This window comes from Sturnira hondurensis, unplaced genomic scaffold (genome assembly GCF_014824575.4).
Source record: "Sturnira hondurensis isolate 20B ecotype Veracruz unplaced genomic scaffold, ASM1482457v3 Scaffold0012467, whole genome shotgun sequence".
Taxonomy (NCBI): domain Eukaryota; kingdom Metazoa; phylum Chordata; class Mammalia; order Chiroptera; family Phyllostomidae; genus Sturnira; species Sturnira hondurensis.
In genome coordinates this window covers 2,701,814-2,709,666 of record NW_028085098.1, presented here as the reverse complement: position 1 = coordinate 2,709,666, position 7,853 = coordinate 2,701,814, and the positions used below count along the sequence as shown (strand labels likewise).

General features: G+C 35.4%; 1 pseudogene; it reads left to right on the top strand.

The window, feature by feature from the left end:
• The first annotated feature begins 2,418 nt into the window (after positions 1-2,418).
• Positions 2,419-4,584, top strand: LOC118997085 (ATP-dependent RNA helicase DDX24-like; annotated as a pseudogene).
• The last annotated feature ends 3,269 nt before the right edge of the window (positions 4,585-7,853 follow it).

Sequence of the window (7,853 nt, the reverse complement as noted above, 5' to 3'; positions counted from 1 at the left end):
ACTCTTAAAAAGTTTAAAAACTATTCTTGACTTCCAAGACACACAAGAACAGCCTGTGGGATGCATGCAGCTCGCCAGTCCCTACTGTAACTTGCTCAGGCTGTGTGCTCAAGTTAGAGTAGTCCGTGCAACAGTGTTAGACAGCCGGTTAGCTCACTCAGTATTTTCATTCTCATTTTCATCTTGTAGCTCCATCTATAGGTCATGTGTAGGGTCCCAAAATGTTTTTCCCCCAATGATTAGCTTTTAAAAACAATTTTTACACTGTCATTGCATGCTACTCTAGACATTCAGATTTAGAAAAACTGAGATTACATAATCTGATTAACTGGTTAATAGAGGAAAATAATAGAAGAGCTATATTTTGGAATGCATGGACAGGAAGTGAAATGATTGGGTCACAGCTGTTAAGATTAATTTGAAAGCCATGGAATCGTCTTTCAAGAAGCATATATATATGTACATATATATACACATACATACATATATGCTTTTTGCTCATGATATTTTTAAGTTAAATGCTTTTTCTTCTTCCCATGTATGCATTACCAACAAATATTCATAATTCAATAGCTTCACATAATTCAATAGTTTCATATAGTGGTAAGCGATTAAACTGAATATGTAATATTGGGTTTATTTTCTGCAGGGGAAAATATTTCAAGGTATTATTAGTGTACTGATAATGCATTGAAATGGCTGATTTAGAAATCTGAGTAGTGTGCTCTAAGAGAACTATTGAAAAACATGTCAGCTGTCATCTGCTTTAGTGCATATTGGTTTTGCCTTTGTATGTGGTTCTTCATATTGTGATTTTTTGACCCATCATAAAATAATATTTGTTTTCAGAAGGTTATAATTGAAACCACTTTTGAATGTTACCCATAAACACCAACTATTTTTATCAAATTAATTAGCTATCAGTTAGCATAAATACAACTGTTCCATTTTGAGAGTTGTGGTTCAGCAAATACCAAGGGTTTAAGGTTTTTGCTTCATGGGCACAGATCTAGACATATTCCATCACGGAATAGTAGGTAGGAGGAGCATGGGAAATGCTAGAGGGAGGATAGGTAAGGAGTTTTCATAGTTTGTGAGAACAAATAGTGTTAAGTCTGTGACATAATCAAAACATGTTTTTTTAATCTTTAATATGAAATTCAACAAGTAAATTAGTTTTCATTTCAAAGAAGATGATAGTATTAAACTAAAATTTCATTGTTATATCAGAGTACGGAAATTTTCAAGTTGGCAGGGCCTGCTTTGGGGAGGACTAGTGGAAAAGTTATCATGGAGACAGAAACAGAAAGCTGATTCATTTGAAAACAGCCTCCTTCATTTCTCTTCAAAATCTGCACTTTTCCAATTAAGGCTGAAGAAAACATTTCTTTTCCGGCCTTATCTGATAAATAAATAAATATATATATATATATATATATATCTATATATATATATACATACACACAATATTGTATATTGTAGTGGAATATATATATACAATATATATATATTCCACTACAATATATTGTATATTGTATATATTGTATTGTATTCCACTACAATATATTGTACACAATATATTGTATATATATATTCCACTACAATATATATATTGTAGTGGAATGTGAGACATCTCACATTGGGATATTGGGAGAATGGGATGTTGGGGGAATCTAGAGATCAGAAGGCTACTGGCTGGTTCATTAAATGGAAACCAGAATAAAGACTTGTAGTTCAGTAATGCCACTTTCTACCATGAACAACTTCAGAGACAACACAGAGAACAGTTGTTATGGGTAATCACCATCTTAATGGTACTTTTTGTAATAAAATAAGAAGTCTTACCAGAGCTTTTAATCTTAAGCTCCATTCTGTGTCTTTAGATATCATGTCTATTTCTCTAATTTGTTACTTGACATATGAGATCAACAATATCTTATTTTTAAAATTATTTTGAGACAAAATCTACCATTCTGTTTTCCTAAGAATAATAACAAAGAACTTAGAACTTCCAACATTTGTCTGTAAAACATCTCGATGTGAATTTCCTGTGACTTGCCTCTAAGGATCTGTGAATGATGAAGCCAAGTAGATATCATAGGCATGTGTGGATATGTAATGTATAAAGATCAGTTTGAGTTTGCATGTAATTCTAGTATTCTATAATGTATTTATTTCAAAACTTCCATATTCCATTAATTGGAGCTAACATAATCTGAGATAAAAATCTTCTTTAAAGAATGTAAGCATTCAATTTTGTTACTCTTAAGAACACAGTATAAGTCAAATATATTTAACAATGGTTTCACTGTACTTAGTTTTTGAAATTCTGTAAGAACAGATAAAATAGAATAAGCATAAATTGTATTTTATGTAAATATAATTCTGAAGGGCTTTCAAATGTGGTATATTTACACAATGGAATGCTGTGCTGAGTTCTCACACCTGCTGGAGATGCTCAGTTACTTCCAATAAAATCCAAAGAGACAAACATACTTCTTTTTTTCTGCCACAATGACTCACTCTGGTACCTCAAGCTTGTGATTGAATCCTTCCACAAAGAAAACTGACAAAACTACCAAACTTGACCTCCTCATTCAGAAGACTGGCATGAAGGCAAGCCTAATGCCATTGGAGACACTGAAAGAGAACAAGATTCCTTATGAGAATGATGAGAAAGACTTATATCTGTACCACTTTCTGATGCAGTATCCAGGCCACACCTTACTGTTTGCCAATAGTATCTCCTTCATCAAATGCCTCCCTGGGTTCCTCAAAGTCTTAAACATCATGCCACTGATCCTACATGCTTACATGCACCAGAAGCAGAGGCTCAGAAACCTGGATCAGTTTTCCTATATGGAAGATTATGTTTTCCTGGCAATAGATGTGGCAGTTTGGGGCCTGGGTATTTTTAAAGCCCAGCATGTCATCCTTTACCAGGTTCCTTGCACTTTAGAGATCAGTGCTCACTGGAGTGATCAACTTGCTGGTGCCACCAATGAAGGTCTCAGCCTGATACCAATTAAGTCTGAGGACATGACCAATTTTAAGATGTTTTACAAAACCCTTAAGAAAGATGAGGACATCTCATTGTTCCCTGTGTACACAAAGTACATGGATGAAGTCAAGGAGCAAATCCAGTAAGCTCAACAGATTCAGAAAGCTAAGTACTAGAACTTCCTGGCTTGTCTACACAACTCTTGGACTGAATGGGTAGCAGCTGCCCTTGCAATTGAGATGTATGAAAAATTTATGAAGGAGGAAAGTCAGACCAGGAAGAAGAGCATCAGAGACAAAAGCATGTGAAGATCCTGAAGAAGCCATGCCACTTACTTTCCCATTGTTTTAAGATGACCTGAAAACAAAGTATTCAACTCAGTCTGGCAAGCTGCCTGCATTCATGCCTTGTCCAAGAAATGGTGAGTCTGCTTTGAACTGCCTTTCCAAACAGAAGAAGAAGCCAAAGCCAAAGACAGAAGAACAGCAGCAGGAAGAGCCACAGCCAAGTGTGGGAGCCCGCCAGGCCGCAGGGGACCAAGGACAGAGTCCCCCACTGTGAAAATGGTGGAGGGACTTGGTTTCTGGTCCCTGGAGCCGGCGGGTATCTTGACATCTTCCGGACCTTCTCCTTCTCAGCCTTGAAGGAAAGAACAAGATCTTGGCATATGCGTCATGTTCCAAGAAAGTGATAGTCATGAGGACACTGCTATCTTTGGGCTAATGTTCTCAGGATATGAGAACATCTTGCCCTCTTGATAGCTTTCGGGAGTGTACAAACTTTTGTAAAACAACATTGTTCTCAGGCCACTGCAGTTCTGCATATAAGCCAGCAGTTCCTTGAATAAAGTTGCCATTTGCCAGCAGAGCTTATGGTCCTCTCCATTCTTTTAAGTCCCTCGCCTCACCTCGCGACCACCCTTGCTGCTGCGGGCAGCGGCAGCCAAGTATGAGTGCACATTAATTGTCCCCTAAGTCAGAGTCTGATAATGACCACACGATTGGGTCCATGTTCTCTGGTTACATGGAAAAACTTCCACCTTTCATTTCACTTCACTGTCAATCTGATGACAAAAGTGTCCCTCTCTTATACACTACCCCCACAGCATGAGTAACCTCGGGCAGATGTCTGTTGTTTTGTAGTAAGAATTCTATGCAGTAGATTATGTATTTCTGTATTTCAGTGTTTATAAGCTTATATGTTCATCTTGATTTTCTTAATTAAAAACAATAGAACTGGAAAAAATAAAATGTTTCCTTTTTCACCCAATTTGACTAGTTCTCATGGTATAGAAGTTATTCTGCAGAGGTCATCCCATGAAAGTACCAAAAGTAAATAGATAAACTGTCACTGCCTGGGGTAACTAAATAATAATAATAATAATAATAGTAATAATAATAATAATAATATAAAAGACACTTGTTAAGGCAAAAAAGAGACATACTCAAAGCCTTGGAAATAGATTCTTTGAAGAATTAAGGCATTGAAAAACTCTTGTGTAGACAAAGAAATTTAGAAAGCCATTCTTCCATCCAGAGCAGTGTGCAGGCACAGAAAATTACCGAGAAGACACTAATCCTTGACCTCAGGTTGACTGGTCAGCTTAGTGCAAACAGAAAATAAAGTTTAAAGCAAACTTGTAAATGGCCTGGCTATATGTTGAAGGGGTGTGGAAGAGAACAAATCATGGATGAAGAACTGAAAGAAACCAGAACAATACATTAGTAAATAGAAAATATCAATAATAAGGTACAAATTTAAAAAATCAAACAGAAATTCAGGATCCAAAAATTGCATTAATTGAAATGAAAAGCTCAATAGAGGTTTTCGACAATAGATTTTAGTAGGCACGACTGATAATTCATGTACTTGAAGATATCAGGTGAAATTATCTGGTATGAAGCATAGAAAGAAAAAGTTTTCAGAAAAATAAACAGAGCCAAATTAACTTGAGAGATACTGTAAAACTGACCAACATGCATATAATGGAAATCCAAGAAGGAAAAGAGAGAGAAAAGAGAAGACAGAATACTTGAATGAATCATAGACAAACACTTCAACAATTTGATTAAAGGCACTAATCTACACATCCAAGAGAGTCAAAGAACTCCAAGAAGCATAAACTCAAAGAGATCCACAAGGCACATTATAATCAACATGCCAAAAGATAAACACAAAGAGAATCTTGAAAGCAGTAAGAAAGAAGCCATTTGACTGGTAGGGAGACCTCAATAAGAATACTAGCCAATTTATCCTCAGAAACCAGATACCAGCAGGCAGTGGATGATATACTTAAATTGCTAAAAGTTAAAACTCAAGCAAGAATTCAATGTCTTATAAAACTGTTCTTTAAAAATAGGAGCAATTAAAACATTCTTAGGCAAAAGAAATGGAAGGATTTTGTTTCTGGTAGATGAGTCCTACAAGAAATGCTAAAAGGAGTCCTTTGGGAAGAAATTAAAGAACACTGAACAATCACTAAGAAATGTCTAAAGGAATAAAGAACATTGGCGAAATTATGTATGTAAGTAAATAAAGAAGCCAGTATCGTGTTTTGATTTATAATTTCTCATTTTAGCACTAAGCTTTAAAATACAAATTCATGAAACAATAATTATAAATCTGTGCCAATAATGGATAAAGATGTATTGACAACAATAAAGTACAGAACTGTATAGAAGTGGAGTCTTTTATACAAACTTGATTGTCATAAATTTAAGAGGTTAGTTGTAATTCCAAGGGTAATCGCTAAGAGAATTACTAAAAAAAGAAAAGGAAATGAGAAGGGAATCAAAATGATAAGCTACCTAAAAATCAATTAAACATGAAAGAAAGCAACAGTGGAGGAATTTAGGAAAAGCAAAACTATGACACATAGAAAACAAATATCAGAAAAGATGCTAAGCATCACTAACCATCAGAGAGATGCAAATTAAAACCACAATGAGATACAACTTCACACCTGTCAGAATGGCCATCATTAACAAATCAACAAACAAGTGCTGACAAAGTTGTGGAGAAAAGGGAAGTCTAATATACTGTTGGGGCAATGCAGACTGGTTCAGCCACTGTGGAAAACAGCATGAAATTTCCTTGAAAAACTAAAAATAGAACTGCCTTTTGACTCATCAATTTCACTGCTGGGACTATACCCTAAGAATTCTGAAATGACAGTTCAAAAGAACCTAGGCACCCAATATTTGCAGCAGTGCAGCTTACAATAGCCAAGTACTAAAAATAGCCTAAGTGCTTATCAGCAAATGAATGGATCAAAAAACTATGGCACTTTTACACAATGGAATACTATGCAGCAGAAAAAAGAAGGAACTCCTGCTGTTCACGACAGCATGGCTGGAACTGGAGAGTATCATGCTAAGTGAAATAAGCCAGGGGGTGAAAGACAAACACTATATGATCTCACCTATATATGGAACCTAATCAACAAAACAAACAAATGAGCAAAATAGAACCAGAGACATGGAAATAAAGAACAAACTAACAGTGAGCAGAGGGGCAGAAGCAGGGGGACGAGGGGGGAAAGAAGAGAAAGAGTTGTCAAGGAACATGTATAAAGTGCCCATGGACCAAGATAATAATGAAGGCAGGGAGGATTGAATGTGGAAGGTGGGGGTGGGTAAGGTAGAGGAGAGTAATAGCAGGAAAATGGGGACAACCATACTTGAAGAACAATAAAAAAAAAGAAAAAAACAATTTTTTATTAAAAATTATATTGGAGACAAATAAAATGGAAAATAGAAATATCATATGATCTCACCGTTAACAGGATTCTAAACAAACCAAAGAAGCAAGCAAAATATGACCAATGACACTCAAATATGGAACAGGCTGACAGGGTCCAGAGGGGAGAGGGGAGAGAATCATAGGGGAAAAGGGAATGTACTCACATGAACAAGTATAAAGGACACATGGACAATAACTAAGGGTGGGGGTGGAAAGGGGAGGGAATATAAGACAGAAACCTGTACGTGAACAAGAATTAAATAAAAATTATATTAAAAAAAACAGTAGAGAAAATCAACAAAACCAAAAGTTGTTTTTTTTTAAAAAAATCAGTAAAATTGACAAAACTTTAGTGCAGGGTTGTCAAACTCATTTTCACTGGGGGCCATATAAGCCTCACAGTTGCCTTCAAAGGGCCAAATGTAATTTTAGGACTGCATAAATGTAACTACTCCTTAACAGTTAAGTGAGAGCTCGGTGCTGCTGCTGGGTAGAAACAAGGTGGAGGGTCAGATTTGGCCCTGGGCCTTGTGTTTGCCTTCTGTGCTGTAGAGAGACAAATCCAGAGGAAAAAAATAAATAATTACTGAAAATCACAAATATAGTAGGAATGTTACTACTGACCTTAAAGAAATAAAAATTATTATGAGACTATTATAAATAATTGTACACAAATTAAATAAACTAAATAAAATAGATAATTTCAAGAAACATGTAAATAACTAAAACTGAGTCAACAACAAAGAATATCTGAACAGATCTACAACAGGTAAAAATATTGATTTAGTAATAAAAACTCTCCCAGTAAGGAAAAGTCTAATACATATGAGTTTGCTGGTGATTTCTAACAGTAATTTAAAAAAGAATTAACACCAAATGTTCTCAAAATCTTCAAAAATAGAAGAGGAAGAACAATTCCTATGACATGCCATGAAGCTAAAATTATCCAGATATCAAAGACAGACAAAGTCCTTATAAAAAAACAAAAACACAAACTAATATCCCTTATGAATATACATGAAAAACTTCTCAACAGAATATTGGTAAACCAAATTCAGCAGCATATTATAAAGATTATATACTCGCACCAAGTGACACTTAGCCCAGGAAT